This window comes from Leptidea sinapis, chromosome 27 (assembly GCF_905404315.1).
Source record: "Leptidea sinapis chromosome 27, ilLepSina1.1, whole genome shotgun sequence".
Taxonomy (NCBI): domain Eukaryota; kingdom Metazoa; phylum Arthropoda; class Insecta; order Lepidoptera; family Pieridae; genus Leptidea; species Leptidea sinapis.
In genome coordinates, this window is record NC_066291.1 from 8,186,497 (window position 1) to 8,207,776 (window position 21,280).

The window sequence follows — 21,280 nt, forward strand, 5'->3', positions numbered from 1 at the left end:
GAAGAGAGGGTTTTTAGATGGGTGTCAGTTTTAGACGATTACTTAATACCGCTATTCCACGGGGTATAAAGCCGGCTTTGACACTGAAGTCTCCGTGTCGCCTCTTATTACACCGATAGATACTGTTCTTTAAATTCCTTGGTGCTGATTCGGCCAAATAAATATTACTTACTTGCATCTGACGTGTTGGATTTAGTCCCGACGCAGCCATATAGGTGGAGCTGATGGTCTTTATCTTTATGATATCTTTACTGAACTTAGGGTCTTCCAGCAACTGAAATTTAACATATATAATAAGTTAATAGTTTTACTTATGAGCATGTTTGTTGATTCATAACCTTTAATTTTCTTTAAAACTTTCGTAAGCCTGCATTATGGCTCTTATTTGGAATATATTACGATTTTGTTAAGACTCCGATAAGGGTGGCAAAACATATAAAAAAAAGCAATTAAATGTGAGTTATACAAAAGAACCGTCTCAATAGACGTTAAATAAAATTGAAGTACCTAACAAAAATCGGTTCGATAAAAGTTTTGAGACTTTTTTCTTTTTTGTATTTGTTTATCAGTTAGAACTATTAAAAGCACATGAAGTATCATCTCGGTCACTTTTTAATGAAATTTGTAATGAGTTGAATTTTACATATAAAAAACCTGTTGATCGATTTCTGTAAAGGATAGTTATACAGGAACATGTATTATTACTGGTTTTGCGTTTGCACTAGGTAATATCAGAAACGGCTTAACTGATTTGTCGAACACGAGAACAGAACACACGTTTTCACTGATGTATTTTAAGCTTAGGATTAAATTATTTTATTTGAATTAATTCGCAAATGTAAAGGTGTCTTAAAACATAGAAAACAATTAAGAGATACACAGACACTCAGACGAAGTAACAGGCAATAGCTATAGTATTTAAGGGTGAGTTATAGTTATGTCAAACACTCACTACCTGTCAAGGAATAGTATCGTGTTTGTTTTGTTAATAATAATAATAACATCACACACGTCAGCATTGCTTCACATTGCCTCCCATGCGATCCAGAACTTATACACCACAATACCATAGCAAAAACATTATTATAAATCTTGTAACAAGTGAAATAATGGAACGAAATAGTTCTGTGCCAAGAGATGGGTAATCTATATGCCAAGAGTTTGGAATATAGTCTTCCTAGAACAGATTGCAATAAATAATAATGAATTATAACGGACATTCCTGAGAACTATTTATCAAATTTATAAAATCTGATTGTTGATTTACATAACATGAGCACAGTTGTAAAGTGTAACATACATTTAGATTACATTTCATTACCTTATAAAGATTAAATGTAAATCAGAGTTACGATCATTTAATATATAGAGACTAGGTTGTGCTCCCGGCGTCGTCTGAATGTAATCCCGCATTAGGTACAGAGAGAAATGTGTGGGTAATAAAACTATGAATTTTGGAAATAAGCCATAGAATACAAAGACTATAAACAAGGACAATAGTTTGACCTGATTCCTGGCGGCTAATGGTACCTCTGGATTCCTGGACGTCTGTCAACCCTAAATAGTGCGGTTTCCAAGGAACGTTCTCCCACGTACAACCAAACTATGGAATGGTGTGATTGCAGGAAGATAAAGATGGATACAAAATAAGCGCTTCCATACACCTTCCTAAATTGGCAACTCTCCTGTAATTCCTCTGGTGCAACAGGGGAATGTGGGTCGCACTGATTACTTAACATCAGGTGACACGCACGCACTTCTTTATAAAAAGTGCAGGTAACGCCAAAACATGCTTGCCTGAACATTTTGTAAAAATCGATTCGGCCATTTTATTTTGTCTGTCATTGTTGCATATTGATTTTGACAATTGAGTTGTAATTTATTTGATAATGATATATCATACATTTATATATCTATAAATAATAATTGGCCAGTGAAATCATAAACTTAACAAAACTACCGAACATTTTTTATTCTATTGCTCGTCATGTGGTCTACTGATTATAATTTACTAGCTGACCCGACAGACGATGTCTGTAGATAATAAAAAATACTGTTTTAAAGGAATTTGCATAAAAAATATCAAGAATGATTTCGAAAAAACTGTCAAACAGTGCGTCAATAAATTCTCTCATAGAAAATATGTCCATACAAAACAAATATTGGAATTAAAAATAATTATGGGTCTCAAAACGAAATAAAAACTATCCAATCTCTCAAGTTGGACTAAACTGCTCTCGATGAAGTAATCCCCATTAAAATCAGTTCATTAGTTAAGGAGTCCATCGTAGACAAACAACGTGTCACGTAATTTATATATATATTAATATGATAAATAAAAATACAAACAGTAATTGAGTACAGTAGATGCATCAATCCACATACACTGTAGGTACATAAATAAATGTATTATGGGAGCAACAACATGTTGTGTATCAACATTATGAAAATAAATAGTATAATAACTATATGTATATTAAAATTAAGAACATGTATCAGAGCTCCTGATGACTGAATCATCCAGCTATCACAATTAGCTAGTAGTAACCCGTTCATCAGAATCACGAAGCCTGCTACAATAATTCAATCAAATTAGTATCTACATATATTTATTTACCCCTTTATTCATAATGGTCCGCTAACTTAAAACAGCCGCTAAGGAGTGTTTTTTACGCTCATTCTGACTTAGGTCAATAGAAGAAGACAGAGTGAGAATTAGCAATGCTTTAAGTTAGTAGACTATTATGAATAAGGGGGGGTAGTGTTTATGCTATTGCATAATACGTAGATACACATAGGAATAATATTTAGATGAATACACATTGCTGACCAAATACCTCTAAAAACAACTAAAAACCATTTTTTTTAAAATATATAACTGTAATCTCAATACCTTCCGCAATTCCGGATGAATGCATTCCTTTATGCTATTACATTACTCTATGCACGTAGTATGTGTAAAATGTCTTACACACACACAAACAAACGGCGAGTTAAAACCAGTTATAAAAATACGGAGTACGTAAACAAAAGTTTTATTTTGTTTATCCACTTCACAAAGTGAATGTGTTTAAATGTATTTTTAGATTTGTTTGATGAAAACAGATACTTACTAGATCGAAATCCGATATAACTTCGTTGAGAAACCGTAAACATTCTAGACCTTGATTATTCACCGTTTCTTCTGAATAAAACTCTGTAATCACACAAAGATCCGAATCAATAAAATTTCCTGGATTTGCAAAGATAACGACATAGTACAGATAATTTTCTGAGCCTAATACGGTCGTGGGTTCTATTTTGTGAGGTTTTCTATCGTCTTTTCTTCTAAGTATATTAATAGAACTCCTCGTGGTTCATAGTAATTACAGATTCACAAGATTTTTGCTGATAATTATAGAAAGATTAAGTGCTAAGTCCGTTGAAACACAAATAATGATGCAAAGGTTCCATGGAGACAATTGAGCTAGAGATAAGCTGTTTTGGTGGTGTATAAAACTAGTGACGAAAGCATTTTTCTGTTGAACACCAAGATTATAACTAATTAATTGTGACGAGGCATTAGAAAAGGACGTTTTAACATATTTGATGACGTTATAGCTTGAGAACTTCTCAATCTTGCTAAAAAATGTTGCCTAACCAGTACTTAAAACTGGCCAAACCATGACAAGATAATGATCCAGCTAAGAAGTTTAATCAGGATACTCAGATAAACTCCCTTTAAAATACGAGTGTTTTGTGCTTAGGTGGTACAGATTTCCTGCAAAAGACCAAAGCACTTGTGACTAGACCCACGGCTCGTAGCTTGCTCTCGGCGAAGCTCCGCCACGTGACGATGGGTTAGTGGCAGTAAAACTGTGTTTTTGTCCCGGGCAGTGCACTACTGCATTAGTCTACTCCAAAACAGAGCTATTGTGATCCAGTTGGAAGATTGTTAGAACGAATTTTACTGATACATGAGACTTTTAAGTCTCAGTGGACGTTTTATGATGCTTTACGACTGATCGCCCGATATCGTCACTGCTCAACATGTCTGTACCGTCACTAATTTCTTTACCAAAAAATGAATATAATAGACCTGTAAAGTTGGGCATGGAGGCGAAGAGCACGCCGACCTCGGCGTAGCTCTGGCTGTATAGGTCGCGGTGGTGGTGCCGCGCGCCCATGAAGTGTGTCGCCACATGCGGCGGCAGAACGTTGTGTACGAGCGCCTCGTTTCGGCGCCGCAGCTCGCGTGCCTGCTCCGCTTGCACGCGCATGCGCATCCCGCGCGAGTAGCGCGCGCGCTCCACCGACTCGCACTGACAATTTGACAAACACAGCCCGGTCGATTAGAGACCCCGCAAACTGCAGACTTTCGATCGGCCGATAGTTTGGTTGAGTTCGGCTGTTAAGTGCGCACACTGGCCCGACTAAACAGTTGGGTCTGTGATGAGTGCACACACTAGACAACTATTTATTTATTTATTTATTAGAAAAGGCTTACCAACTAGACATACAATTAATATTATGACTACTTATAATGTAACATTTCTTATATTTAATAGTTGTATATCTAACTTATAGGTATGAACAGCGTTGCCTTCATTTATTATTATTGTAAGTTAAGTAATACTATTACAATATGTATGTTAACTATTACTAAAAACTATAATTTTATACTTCCAAATTATAAGGGTTCAAAAGCGTATTTTTTAAAATTGCCAAATGTATTAAAATTTATATCTACACTACTATTACTATGGAATTTACTGTTATATAATTTTGAGATAAGTTGGATAGGTGACTATCGGCCGACAGTTTTAGGGACGATTCGCTATAAGTTTTAAATCGGCTATTGATGAGTCTGGCCGACTAAACAATCGGTGGTGTGCGCGCGTAGAAGAGCGCTGTACTGATTTAACAGCCGGCCGATAGTTTACTGACGGTTCAGTTTGAAGGCAATCGTGTAGCCCATTACCGAATTATTTAATGGTCGGCCAATACCGAATCGTTATAATGTGCGTACGTATAACTCTCATACATCTTCATACTGATTAAGAAACCAATCAAACTATCGGCCGATCAAAAGTCTGCAGTTTGCGGGGTATCTTAGTGTTGAGTGAAGCGAGCACTCACGAACGTAACGCTAGGAGCTGCGCTAGGCGGTATGCGGTGCCCAGAAACATAATTACACGAAAATCCAGTTAGAATGTGAATATGAACGTTTTTACAAGGGAAGAAATATAATTTTTTATTTAATTTATTATTATTCTACCTACACTTTAATCCAAAAGAGACTTATTTTTATCTGAATTGATGGACCTTTAAGAGCTTTCACGCAAAAATCCGGGCTCAAGCGTAGCCAAGTACTGCGCTCGTTGTGCGAATGACTCAAAACACGCCGCAAATTACGATTGAAGTAACGCGACCATAACGTCTTGATACTTGATTTAGATAAGGACATAATATATTATATTAATATATGTACAGTATTTTTGCACGAAAATTTAAAGCTGGATTCGTACACTACGGGAATACGACACGTACGAATTACTGTGAATTTAAATAGTGTTTAAGTACCATAAATAAAAGAGCATGCATGAAAGGATTGATTTTAGTGAAGGAAGCCAGCCTAGTCGAAAGAAAGATGTCGTGTGGTGTAGACCGTCACAAATGAAAGTTTTCAACGATCACTGTCCACCAGGTATTGCTCTTAAAACGGAGTAGTCATTATCTATGAAAAAACCATTCCAAAGACTTTATATAACTTCTACATTTTTGTATTATTTTATCATTTTTTTACCTTTAATTTAAAATCTAATTTTGTTATTTTAATTGTATTTTTGGGACTAGCTTGTAAACGCTTTGGGTAAAACTGTAAGTTTACTGGTTTATATCATAAATAAATAAATAAAATAAAAAATAAAGCCTTTTTAACACTTTCACATGAACCTACCATAGTAAGCTTATTGTCATTATTAACGTGCTACAAACTATAACTTCACTTTGTACGTAAGATCATATTCCTATACTCCTAACATTAAAAGTTACACGTACATAAATAATGTTGCACTACCTTTGTAATAGATACAAAAGTATAATTCTAAACAATCAAAACGACTCGGTCGTATTGTAATGTTGGAACGCTCACTCAGTAATCCAGTATCTGTTCGAGAAACTGACTTAGGGCATCGTAATTTATTTGGAAATATATTGATTTTAATCTTTTTAATGTGTAAGTAAATGGAGATATGATGAATAAATTCATTTTCTCAAGTTCGAAGATCAAATTGATATAAAATTGTGATTTTTTGCCTTTTTTTTTTTTCGAGTCAATATCTGACAACAAAAGGCTGTATTTTTAATTTAATTTCTAAATGATTATGTAAAATTTTGCTGGATTTTTTTTTAAATGGCCGTTTGAAGTTGACACTTAAGTATATATCAAAAAATGAAATGTGAGAAATTGTTTTATTATTCAGAAATTAATATCAGCATATTTTTAAAAAAATAATACAACATGAATATCGAATTATTATTATGAATAATAAATTTTAAAATATATCGTTTTCTTGCGGCCACAGTAGGTACATATAGGCTATGCCTAGTTTAGGGCAAGATAATTTTTGTAAAATTGCAACAATATTATGGGTGAAATGCCTGTAAAAAATATTTTTATAATTATGTATTATAAATTATTATATTCAATATGAAGCCTATTTTCATTAATGCATGCTTTGCCATTTGTAACTTTCTTCACAACGTCAGCATAGATTTTAAATATAATATTAAATTTTTACAATTTATCATATTTTAAAAAGATTAAATAATCATATTATACCTCTTTGCATACTCGTAGATGATGATTTAAAAAGTTGAATTAAAGTTTAAATATAACACACATGAAATGTAATTTAACATAAGTAGTGTTATGCAGATTTCAGTAATATTTATAGTTTAATTCATCACGTAAAATAATTTCATTTGATTGAATTTATCTTATCAAAAAGTACGAAAACGCAATGAGTATTGATATTTGGGTATGCCCAGTTAAAATACCAGCTTAAATAAAGTAGTTTAAAAAAAATATTTAATAAAATATGAAAAGGATCAAATGCATTCATACTATAGTTTCCACTTACATATCTATGATATATGATCAGGCCGACCACAATGATTAGCAACATCAACACGTGACGCCCGGAATGGAAGTGGTATCTGAAATTATACAGTTGATAAATGATAATTTATTGGAGACACAAGTATCAATAACAACGCTTTTGACTATAATGTGCAATGTTTACGAATGTAAGCTTACAAATTTAAAAAATATAATAAATAAATTATTACAATAACAACAATTATAAATGATGTTAATAATTCTCATAAAAAGTGCAATTATTTGATTTTGACAACATTTCCGCCTTTATTATTTTAAGACAATAATATTGTTAGGAAGGTCACGTGGAATTTTCGTGAGAGTCATAAACAATAAAAAAAGTCATAGAACCAACCAGCGTAAGAGAATCTGAACCTTATGTGTCACAGTCTAAGATCGAGTATAACTTAATTTCTATTACATAAACAACTTGTTTACTTATTAACTATTTCTTGTTGAGTGTTTATTGCTAAATGCATTGTTCGTCATCATTTTGGATAACTTATAAGGAGTATACTTAGATTAAGGATTGGTCTCCGCTGCACTCTAACTAGATACCGCAGGCGTAGTCGTAAAGTGCGGCAACTAATACTACCCCCAAGTGGGCGTACTCGAGCCAGTCTGGACTAATGTGTGACGTAGCCATGCCACATGTTCTGCTAAACTTTGCTAAAAATTGAAGCTAAAATGTTGGGTTGGCCGAATAATACTACAAGAAATAAGAAAGACACTGAGATCACATATCATCAGTTAATATTTTATTAATTTAAATGTAAAATAACACGAAGCGTATGTTACAAAATTTTAGAGATGCCACTGAGTGCCAAGATGCCACGCACACAAGCATCTAATAGTTGCCGTGATAAAAAATCTAATGTTCTTAGGTAGTTCGGTATCTAGTTGAACCGCAGCGTAGACCAATCCTTAATCTAAGGGGGTATACATATAACTCCCTCAACTTAATTTGGGACCTGGCTCGAATGACAGTTCTAGAAAGTACGGTCAGCAAGAAAATCTCAAAAAAGTGGTTTAAATTAAGTACGCCAGTAAAAATAATTAACTCACACAGAGCATAAAATCACAATAGCTAGCAGATCCAGGTGGAGCTCTTGAGAAAAAGTTTTTGGATTCTCGGAAACTATGCACTTTAGGGCACAGTTATTAAAATAATTATTGTAGAAAATAAAATTTCACGCCTTTTATTTCGTGTAAACTTTTTTGTAAAATTACTGTTTACGATTTATGGACCATTTAATGAACCGGTTTTGCTATCTCGGCCGATAGCTCTTACTACACTCGAATTATAAAAAAATGCATCCAACCATTTTTACAGATCTGTTTATTCTCTAGAACTTTTGTTTAAATTTTTTTTTCTAATGTCCATACTTTTTGAGTTATTTGACGTTAAATGTAGGACTATCCGGCGTAAATTCGAAAATTTCAAGGTACACATACAATTTAAAAGTATTTTGGTACTTGTATCTAAAAGTATTTGATTATGATTATTTATTTAAACAATTTGTTATTTTCAATTGATCTCCCTAACTTTTGGGATAAAATATACAAGTTTATCTTTTCACAAAATTCAAAACAGCACCTCACGGGATACGCCCCAGCGCTGTTACCAACTAAGCCAGCCGTCCGAATGACGAATGATCCATAAATCTTGTCTTGCTTCTCCAGAAATTAGGTACAAATTAGTTAAGTTATTTATCTTTACGATGTGTTTAATTTTACGTATAATATTACGTGAAATGTTTACAGAAAAACTTACAGAAGAGCAGACATCGAGTTAGTTTCAGGTAGCGTTGCGTTTAATGCAATGATTTCCTCGTAGGGTAAGCGGTATCGACCAAGTAGTCCTGGGTATGCCAGGATGGGCAGAGCGTGCACGATAACTACAGCCAGCAATATTAACACTCGATATCCTTCCCTCAACGGTCTCACCCACAAAACACCACAGGCCACGCCAACACCCATCTAAAATACCATTCAGAAACATTTAAATCTACAACTTAAATTACCACCGGTCTTAAATTCTTTATTCGTTTACAGTTTTTGATAGTAAAACTTGAGCACTGACACTAAGCCGTGACGTCACGTAACAAGTCGCCTCAAAGTTAGTAGTAACGGAACCTCCATTTTTGCAGGATGCAGCCGTGGTGTACTCCTTTTTCAGTTTGAAACATATTGGAGCATTCATTGGCTATTCTGATGATGGAACGGTTTTCAGTGTACAGGCTCTGGGTCAGCATGTATTCAAAAACTCCAATTTTAGCACATTCCACAGCTTGAAGACACTTAAACTCCCTGCTCTTCTCTATGATTTGGCGGACGATCAGTATTTGTTGAGAGTTTGTAGAAGACGTCCATTATCAGAAGGTGGTCATGTCTTGAATTCTTACAGTAAAAATATGTTAAAAATTCACTTTTTTTCATGACAAACGAGCGTTTGGGTCTTTGATGGTAAGACACCACCTATGCTCTATTACGACACCAGAGGAATCACAGGAGCTTTGGGTTACAATGTTAAAATTATCTAGGCCGAATGGCGGCACTGACAACGATGAAGAATAACATATTTACGACTACGACTGTACAATGAATTAAGGTCATAATTGTTGAATGAGTAACGATGCAGCGGTTTAACTTGCAAGGTGGGGCTCAGTGACTCAGTTGACTGGCCAAACGCCATTCTTACCACTGCCTATCAGCCAAATACGTTCATGGATACGCTATCTCACCGACACCCTACATAATACCCGATGGGCAAAACTCTCATACTGCACACAGTCGAAAATACAATACCTGCGCTATAAATTGACACGTCGACTTATCGTCACTGTGTGTGACCCGACTAAGAGGATGTCTCAAGAAGATGAATCTCGTGTAAACCTCTACAGGAGTTGTCAATCAATTGACAAAAATCCTCGAAAATACGAGGTCATTCTGAGAAGACTGTGAACATTCCAGGAATGCAACCTCTGGGCTGCCCAACACTGCAGGCAAAATGGACCCAATTAAGTAGTCTAATGTTGGAAACAGTAGCCCCCACACCAAGTTTTGTCTACCATTCAAGTATCTGTATCCTTGTTGTATCGACCTGGAAAGCACTAGTAAGTGCTAGAAAATGGCGGTAAAGAAGAACGCGAATCATCAAAATGGTGAGGATGATATGTCAGATTGCGGAGTGTGGTACGATATCGGAATACTTTAATTTATTTCTCCTACAGAGCTAAAAGAAGTGTAAGATACTACAGAAAATAGACCGTATAACAACATTCTTGTAATTTCCCTGATGTTACAAGCACACGTGGGCGACGACAAGCATATATCATGAGGATTTGTAAGCTACCTAGTTAATCCTACTTTCTCATTGAAAAACTACTGTTTGTGTATTACTTATGTAAAATTAGTTTCATACATTATAATAATATTATGTACTTACGTGATAATAGTAAGATGTATGTAAGCATTGTTTCTCACTTTGAATTGTATTTTCTAGCAGGTTCGTCTCCTCAGCAATTTTATCGAGGTAGCCACAGAGAAACTAAAATTTATAGAAAATACTTAAATTCTTAGCTCTTCATTATGCTAACTGTACCTGGCATGCGTTGCAATGCCACGTAAAGTAGAAAAAAATCAATTTATACATAAGTATACAGATTGGTTGGACCAGAAACCGCCGCGGGTGAACCTGAATACGTCGTATCACAAACCGATGATTTATTAATCATTTGGAAAGAAAATGATATCCAACAATCACATTATTATGATTAATAATCACATAAACTTTAATTGGTTTCTTGGTCGTGATGTATTTATCTGCGCATCATAATATTTTTAACTGTATCGTAACATGTATTGTATATACTTTATGAAATAACAAAAAAATATTCGCATAAGATTACTGGATAAAGACTACAGTCGTAGAAAGAAAATTTGGCAAAAATATTACTCATAAAATTGTAAGCATGCATTGAAATACTTACAGATTATGTTTTTAAGTAAATTAATTCGTTAAAAATACACAAACTCAAAGCAACGCGGCAGAAAATATATGTAGTTGGAACAGAAATCTACAGTAACTTTTTAGAAAGTCAATCAATTATTTTGAAAAGCAATGATCTTAATTAATCTTAATCTCTTTAAGCTTTTATGAAATTGAAGTAACAGGTTGTTGTTAAAGTACACGTATTTACTTTTACTAACTAAATGCCACTTTCGTACTTACTAAAGGAATAACGTTTAACGTTACAAAAACCATGATATTAAATAAGCCACACGCCAATTTCCAGAACGTCGAAATCTTTTTATCCTGAAAAGAAAACATATTAATTAACTTAATAACTTAACTTAATTTAACTTAAAAAGAATGCCGGGAGAGTTTCTTGCGCCGCTTCTACTCACTTAGAGCGCCATTTGTTTCCGAAGCGGTGGTAGTGTTAGAAATGGCATCAAAAAGAATATAATGGAATCAATTTTGAGAAAATAAATACAATTTATGCCATTAATATAAATTTACAAGAAGTTTGAAATGCAAGAAAGTAATTTTACAATAAAATAAAAATTAACAATAATGTGACGAGATTATTTTACCTTATACTTTGCGCATCTGAAGAAAATTAGATACACTATATTCAGTGCTCCAGTTTCTAATATTAATGCTAGGTATAACGCATGGAACGTCCATGTGCTTGGAACTGCGAAAGTCATAATCGGCGCAAGCGCAGGCAACACGATCACCGGAGGAGCCCCAATTGCTTGTGGATATGAATTTCCCCTTTGAGCATATCCATCCTCCACCTCATTCTCTTTGAACGTCAAGCAAAGACCTGTCGCATTAGCCAACTCCCTGTTAAATAAAATACAAAATTGTTACGGTGCCATATCTGTGCTATTAAATTCAATAAGACAATTTGAAATGGTGCGTTAAAAGTAAAAATAATGGTTTTATTTTTTCAATAAGAAATGATTGAACCTTTTTTTATTCACGACCATAGTGATTCATCATCATTCAATCACATCACTATAAGTACAGGACTGAAATTTCAATGTTACTCCAATTTTAAGCTACCCATGTCAACATAGTGCAAATTTTAAGACTGGTGTTAAGAACAGGGTGGACCAAAAGTCCGTTTACATTTGAATCGGTTGCCGCGTCTAGCAGCGGCGGCGGAGGGGGGTGGAAGGATTACACATTGCAAGAGCGGCCAATGGGAATTTAGTACCATGGTGTCGTTTAGCGGTAGTCAACGTGCATTTTGTGTACGCGAGTACTATCGAAACAACGATTCTGCGACCTTAGCTCAACGAAAGTTTTGCAATCATTACAAGATACGACATAAAAATCAAGCTCCATCAGGTCTGGCCGGCCTAGAACGTCGAGGGACACCGAAAACGTGGAGCGAGTAAAATCGTCTGTTCGTGACCAACCTGGACTATCAACTCGAAATAGCGGTCTGCTGTCCTTAACGTGCCAAGATAATGATATATTAAACCGCATTCTCAACAAAGATTTAAGTCTACATTCCTATAAAATCCAAATGGTGCAGGAATTAAGGCCTCAGGACCATACCACTAGGTTGCAGTTTGCGAACGAAATGGTAGAGCGATTCACCAGTTTTACAAACATTTTTTTCTCAACAAGGCACACTTCCACCTAAATGGGCATGTTAATAGACAAAATTGTCGTTATTGGAGTGACACTATGTCATGGTGATCAAAAACCCCTGCATTCCAGCCAACCAACCCAGTAACTCTTGACGAATTAAAGGATCGTATTCGCACAGAAATCCAAAACATCTCAACAGAAACACGTAAAGCTGTCATCGAAAATTTCCGCTCTAGATTGCAGCAGTGCCAGAATAATGAAGGATTGCATATGGATGATGTGATTTTTAAGAAATAAATTCCCCTTTTGTTTACTATCGAAAACAATAAACAATTTTGATCTACTGTAATTAGTTTTTTTTTAATCATCATTCCAATTATAAACGGACTTTTGGTCTACCCTGTATTAGAATATTTAAATAAACATAAAACATAATAGCTTACGTAATAAAATATTGAGAAACATTTAGTTATTCAGAGTAAATTTTATGAGACGGCCCATATAGTCACCCTGCCTACTGAGCTAGAGGTTTAAGAGAGAAGTTGAAAATACTTGTGTGATGAACATGGATGTTTGTTTCCGAGTTATGGATATTTATATGTATTTATGTATGTTTAAGTGATTATATCGTATTAAATATATTGTTGTCTTGCAACTCATCGCAAAAGCTTCTGCCTAGTTTGGGGCAAGATAATTTGTGTAAAAGTGTGTCACTATTATATTATAATTAATTATAATTTGTCCTATTATGGAGTCATATTAATTGTACCGGGAAACTCGGATAATTAATTCTACATAAAAAACTTACTTATCATCATCTCTGTTGACGAGCTCCTCTTGCAACATGTCGTGGATCTTCATTTCTTCGGTAAGCTGTGTCTCTTCTTGCGGTGAAAGAACCTACGGATAATGTACGAAGCGTATCTACAGAATGAACTCAATAAGCAACGATCGATATCATGTCAGATACTCACAACAAGAATAGCATAAAGCATCCATTGTTGAATTAGTGGTTGTTTATGCAGAGCGAGCGCTCCTAATGAGTCTCACGAATGACAGTTGTTATGTTTCAAGCAATGCCAACGAGCACTAAATAGGTTAATAAGCGCCGCAGGCCTACTGCCCTACTGTCCCAGTTATCTCATCTGTAAAGCGTGGAAGGTGGAGGGGGAGGGGGTTTGGGAGGCGTAGTACAAGTGCACTCACAGAGTCCTCGTCGTCGTCTTTGAGGTCGGAGAGGACATCGGGCCACTCGCCACCGCCTGTGTCACCTTCGACACATTTTTCGTCGCTTCCTTTGTACTATACACAAACAGAAATCTTATTTAAATATACATTGCCACTTTCATGTTTGACAATTGTGTTTACTTTTACCCCCTTATTCATAATAGTCTGCTAACTTAAAGCATTGCTAACTCTCACTCTGTCTTCTTCTATTGACGTAAGTCAGAATGAGAGAAAACACTCCTTAGCGGCTGTTTAAAGTTAGCGGTCCATTATGAATAAGGGGGTTAGTGTCCATAAAACAATGCGAAAAAGAACAAGCCGTTTTCACAGTTTTCAAACTATCAACAAATTTTGGTGAAAACTGTTCTAGTTTCTATGTTTGCTCACTTAGTAGTACCCGTGGTTCTTACTTGACTTTTCAACTAATATTATAAAGCTGAAGAGCTTTTGTTTAAATGCGCCTATCTCTGGATCTGCCAGTCTGATTTAAAAAATTCTTATAGTGCCTTTATTAAAAATAGCCAAACATCCCCACCATCTAGATGTCTGTAATTCCTTGTCCCTCACATAGCGATTTTCTTCCTCGTAGAACCAAACAATGGAATAATCTCGTTGCGCGGTATTTCCAAGACAATAGAACATGTGTACCTTTAAAAAAATCACGTATGCTTTTCTAAAAGCCCGGCAACGTTCCTGAGATTCCTCTGGCGTTACAGTAGAATTTGGCTGAAACAGTGATCACTTAATATCAGTTGACCAGTACGTTCTATTAACCTCCACTTCTATAAAAGAAATAATTCATTTATAAAGGTAAGGTTAGTCTTGAGCGTCTTCATCAATAGTATTTGTGAAGTAAACTGGGAGAGAGAGGATCTAAAGAAAGTTTTCGACAACATATACCTGATATCCATACCCATACTTTACTTTTATAACATAATTTACTATGCGCTACTGGAAGAGTTAAAATAATCTCAGAGATAGTATTTCTAATCTAGATTTTTCTTTCTATTTACCCGGACAATGAAATATGTCTTGATGCCCGCCTGTCTCAACATCTCCTCTCTTCGCTCTCCGTGTGCTGGTTCCACTTCGAACTCGTCTTTCAGGAAACTTAGAGTCACCTCTGATATGTGAACACGACTGAAAAAAACTTTTATTACAACTCTTTGGGGACTAAAAATGTAAAATCTATTCCAATTTATGGAAATTATATCATTTCGAAGAACCTGCCCGCAAATTTTAGTCATCAAATCTATCTATATCATAAAGGGAGTGGTAATACATTCAATACAAGAATACGCAAATTTTTAAAGTTGCATAGCGTCCTTGCCTCGGTTAATTTCAATATATTTATTGTAGTATCGCAAAAATAATATGAAAGTCATCTAGCGCAAATTTTGAACTATACATAAATCTTAATATATATAAATTACTTGACACGTTGTTTGTCCGCGATGGACTCCTAAAGTAATGAACGGATTTTTATAGGGATTACTTCATTGAGTGCAGTTTGGTCCAACTTGAGAGATAGGATAGTTGTTATTTCGATTTGGGACCCATAATTATTTTTATTTTCAATATTTGTTTTGTATGGACATATTTTCTATGAGAGAATTTAGTGACACACGGTTTGACAGTTCCGCTGTGAAACAATTTCATTATAACAACAAGGCGCATACGTTATGAAAAGATTCTTGATGTTATGAAAAATTATTGACAAATTCATAAAAAACAATGTTTTGTTCATTTTTAATCAATGTACAGAACATCGTCTGTAGGGTCAGCTAGTAATATATATTATTTGGTACAACTAGCGGCCTAAAGGTTAGATTGTATCATATTATGTCGGTGACTGTGTAACCCTCGCGTGAGCCAGCCATGTGATCGATGGAACTTGGAATCGAAGCATTTGTGACTCGTGCAACCACGTGAGGACGCGTGCTGGAGTGAGTGAAGTTTATTGATAACATGTAACTACTTCACCGTGATCATAAAAAAATAAACATTAAAACTTGAAGTAAATAATTTAAATATTCAAAATTTCAGACAATCAAAGAAAGAAAATTGATTTATTAAAGTGAATTATGTATTTTTTATGGGCTACTGGAGCTCGACCCTGTATAAGTGAACCATCTGAGATCGTATTAAAATTAATTAGACAAAATATATACATTTGTGGTTCAATAGCTGTCTAGAGTGGTTTTCAACTACCTATAATCGTATTAAATTATTTTAAGTAATTTAATTTAGTGCATTTATAATAGGTACATACCTACATCCTACCAGTATAATATAAATTTTAGCTTTCTTAAATTAAATTTAGTTGACTTGTAATTTACCTAAAACAATATTCGAATGATTTTGATGTTTGATTTAATATGGTCGAGGGAGGCGATGCGTCATGCTGGTGAACGTGGCAGAATGATGCTGTAGCCAGAAACTCTGCTTCATGGTGTTAAAATTAAATGTTGTTATATTTTTAATAATGGTTAATAAAGTGATCTCAAAATATCTTTTTTTTTATTATTATTTACACCATAAGTGTGTGTGGATTGATGCATCTACTATACTCAATTACTCTTATTTTTACGTATTAATTTACATTTATTTATTTCTTTGACTTACTCGTGTAAGGCGTTGAGTATATGACGTTTAAGTATTTTTGTTGCATAACTTTACATATATTGTAACTGAAATTCTTTGTAAATAGATGAAGCTGTAAATATGTTTCTTGCCACTTCTTCTTATTAAAGTTCAACCTTCAAAAGCGGTGGATATAAAAAGAAAAGAAAACTTAACATTCATCAGTGTCATTTCCTTAATTAACATGAATAAAGTGATTTTGATTTGATTTGATTACCCTAAAGGATTTATGCTTTTAATTACTTTTTGTGAAATATAATTTTAATATGAGTTTTATACTCATAAATTATATTAATCATATATAATTTATTTTACAAATTTTAGCAGAAATGTCAAAGAGGTATTTGGTGTGTATTGTAGAATATTTAGATTAAGATTATGTTTTGTTGTTTGGTTAAGTTCTCGTGTCAGGCTTCGCCGTGCTCACTTAAATGTCACTGTTAGTGGCTGCTTTTGTTTTGTATTAATTTAAATTTGCCAAAGAGGATGTGAATACTACGTAATAGGAAGCGGGACTGTCTAACTATAAATTGAAATTTAGTTTAGTATGAAACGTGCCGTGATTTGACATAAGTTTGAAATACTAGTAATTACAGTATGGCGATTGGCGACGATGTATAATCCGGCTAAGTTTGAAAGCGAACACTCGCTTAAAACGTAGTGAGTATCGGCTATCTCCGTTTTTTACAAGATTATAGCCGTCATCTCTCAATCTATCAATTACTGCACGTTTCATATAATGGAGTAAATTGCTTTGTTCTTAGAGAGTTTCGCTAGGCTGACTTTTACGTTTTTGACTTACTCGTGTAAGGCATTGACTATTTGACGTTTGAGTATGTTTAATGCATTACCTAACATAATATATTGTAATTGAAATGATTTGTAAAACGATGAATAAAATGTAAATCTTGATTTAAAACATTGGCAATGAGTTTCTTGCTACTTCTTCTCATAAGCTCAATCCTTTACGAAGTAACGGTAAATACAATGAAAAATCAAATTTTTTTTGACCTTCAAGTGTCATTTCCATGACCTGACCATTTACATGACTAAAGTGATTTTGATTTGATTTGATTTATAGTGTAAGTATTAACATTCTAATCTAAGATTAAGATTTCTTTAAGTACATGATTTCATTACTCTGTTTATTTTTTATAAAAACAAACATCAAGTCGTCATAAATAGAAAGACATAGCTGATAATACAAGCATTTAAAGAAAATTATATTAAGAAAAAAATTGTATAATTTATGGCAAAATTAATGTAGGTACGTATTAACCACATTAACGTAAAAGCATTACAATGTAAAAAAAATAATGTTTCACAGGAAAAGTCGATAAACTTTGTGCGGCCTCAATACTCAACGATATTTTGCTTGTCAACCTTTTCGAGTCCTGTAATAGTTATCAATATATTGTTGTAATTACACGCTCGCAAACAAATGCCAATATAATAAAAATGTTCTCCATTCATTACTCATGAAAATGTTCATGGAGCAAACACGTTCCTTATACCGAGTACCAAATACCTAATAAATGTTCCATCTCGACTGTGAGTATTCCCTATTCGCTTAATAGATTATTTCCGAGCGCCACGGCCCCGTATGCTTCCATGAAATGGCTCTGTTATTGACAGCATCGAGTTCGAGCACTGCGAGATGACATCAAAACTAAAGTCTAAAATATCGGTAGAATATTTCATAGCTCAACAAAACCTTCGTCACTTGTTGTAATATATGTTGTATTATAATATATATAAACATTTGTACATACTATGATAATTTACAAATTTAAAGACTAATATTATCGTAGGTAATATTATTTTTAAATTATTTTATTAAGACAAAGAAAACATTCGTCTAATTTTACGCAAAGGTTACCTGAAAACATCTAAGTAATTTTAGATTTTTAGTTTTTAAAATTTACTAATTGTGATCAAATATTTGAAAATATGTCGTTCGGAGTACCTATTAGTCAAATTCGCGCAGAGCTTATAGCGTTCTACGTGTCTCATATTATAATGTGTTTAGGAGGCTGTTAGGGCTGCCATGGCGTTGTAGCGCTTCTGGAATGTTTGCTGAGGCATGTGTGGACGGTTTCCATGCCATAATGCGCAAAAAATCCAGTCTCCATGTTGCAGCGTCTACGTGTAAGGAGTAACAGCATCCTAAAGATGATTGCTGCCAGAGCTGACTGTTCCTTCCAGAAACACTGGATACAGTTAGCTCTAGGTTTGTAAATATATTTCACTAATAATACTAACGTAGTTCAAAATAAATACTGTTACTAATACATTTACTAATATATATGGAGATGTCTCTGAATTAAATAAATAAATAAAATAAATTAGAGTATGACATGAAGCCGAAGGGCATGCAGTTATTTGTGAAACAAATACCGGCGAAATCTACCGCGGGAAGCTAATAAAAGCCGAAGATAATATGAATTGCCAAATGACTAATGTTACAGTTACTTACCGAGACGGCCGAGTAGGCCATCTAGAAAACGTTTTCATTAGGGTATCGAAAATTCTTTCAAATTCAAATTCAAATATTTTTATTCAAAATAGGATTTAAAATCACTTATTGAACGTCAAAAACCACCATTCAAAAGAGACTGCCACAGACCTGAGAAGAATGGGCGCAAGAAACTCAGCGGGCTTTTTTTTAAATATAAAATATGGATTACAATGTGATATCGTACAATAAACACTTATAATTAAAGAGCCTGAGGGTGTTCGCTTTATTCCCAGTCCGTTAAGAAAATCGTTTATGCTATAATAACCTTTCCCACACAAACGTTTTTTAACAATTCTTTTAAATTTCGTAACACATTTGTTTTGTACATTTTCTGGGATCATATTGTACAAGCATATACATCGCCCAACAAAAGACTTACTAACTCGACCCAACCGAGTAGTAGGCATAACAAGTTTATGTTTGTTCCTCGTGTTAACATTGTGAATGTCACAGTTTCTAGAAAATTCCTCAATGTGCTTATGAACATACAGAACATTATCAAAATTGTATTGAGAAGCAACAGTCAAAATGTTTATTTCTTTAAATTTTTCTCTTAATGATTCTATAGGACCTAGGTTATAAATCGCGCTAGGTTATAATCGGTTATTTAGTTTTGCCCGATATGTTGGAAAATGCACCGTTGTTTAAACGACAAGGCATTAAACCTAGCCCTGGCCGTGGCAAAAGTGCTATATTACGGGCTCAAGTTGCCGTTCGGGGAGGAAGAAGTGGCAGAGGAGGAGGGCATAGAGAGGGGGGTGGCAGGGTGGCTCTGGAACATCCCGACGCTAAGATCCACATTTTCTACAACATTATCCTAAGTATTTTAATTGTAATATTGAATAATGTTAATTTTAATTACTGGAGGACCTTTATACAATTGTATGTTTTGCAACACACTATTGTCTGTTGAATCTGCCTCAAAAATATTGATATGAATGATAATGATGTGATTTATAGAAAGTGTGGGCATTTTGTGTGGTATGGTAAGGAGTGTGTGATTGTATAAGACAAAAATATGAAAATAAGTTAGTATTTGATACGGTAGAATAAGATGATTTGTATATTATTAGCACAAATCTAGCGGCTGTGTCGTTAATTATTACAGAGATTAGATAACCTTTGACGGTAGATAGTAACTAAATACTTACCAAAGGTAATAAACTAAACTGAGTGCCTATTAAATAATTCAGCTATTAGCATGATTGAGTAACGAACATTTACATATTATATACATATATATGTTTATTACTATAATATACAAAAATTAGGAATACACCAATAAATGCTATCCAAATCAGTTTTGTTGATATTAAAAAAATGCTATAGAAATAGCTCAAGTTCTTTCTATAAATATAAAAAGCTGACAAACAAGTATAACGGTCACTAATGAATGACGTCACCTTCCTTGTGATAGCCTCACTAATTAATATAACTTACACATACTTAACTATGAATAGAAAAGCGAATCTACTTAAAGCCTGTTGGCAATTAAACCGTAACTGTGGGCCGTATGCAAAAGCTCACGGTCGCTCGCATGGCAATGGAGAGGGCTATGCTCGGAGTTTTTATCCGTAGAAGAACTAACGTCACTAACTGAAACCGAAATGGCAGTGGACAGGGCACATAGCTCGAAGGACAGAAGACCGTTGGGGCAGCAAAGCCCTCTCTAATGGCAACGTACTGGAAGACGCAGTGTTAGTTGGCCCCCACAAGATGGACCGATGATTCGGTCACGATATTGGAATTAGTTGGATGACGACAGCGCAATACTGGTCGTCGTGGAGATCATTGGGGGAGGCCTTTGTCCAGCAGTGGACGTCTTTCGGTTGAATTAAGGTAATTTAATTTAATTAAAATTTTATAGCTGTTTTGAAGCTCCTATGTGTAAATCTCTGTTACCACACGACGTGCCAGGAGAACTCTTCCTATTAGCAGCAGATTTGTTTCATTTACTGTGATATTACCGTAAAATACATTAATACAATTACATATACTTTTAACTTCATATTAAAATAAGGAGCTGCGAACCTACCATGAACTCTTATTGCGATTCAATTGACAACCTAAAATGAACTGCATTGCTATTTCGTACCACGACGTGATTAGAGCTATCTAATTTAGGTTGACGTCAAAT

At 34.4% G+C, this 21,280-nt stretch overlaps 1 pseudogene; it reads right to left on the reverse strand.

Moving 5' to 3' along the window:
- Nucleotides 1-257: 257 nt before the first annotated feature.
- The window catches only part of LOC126972915 (adenylate cyclase type 3-like), a 32,500-nt pseudogene continuing 11,477 nt past the window's right edge, over nt 258-21,280 (reverse strand).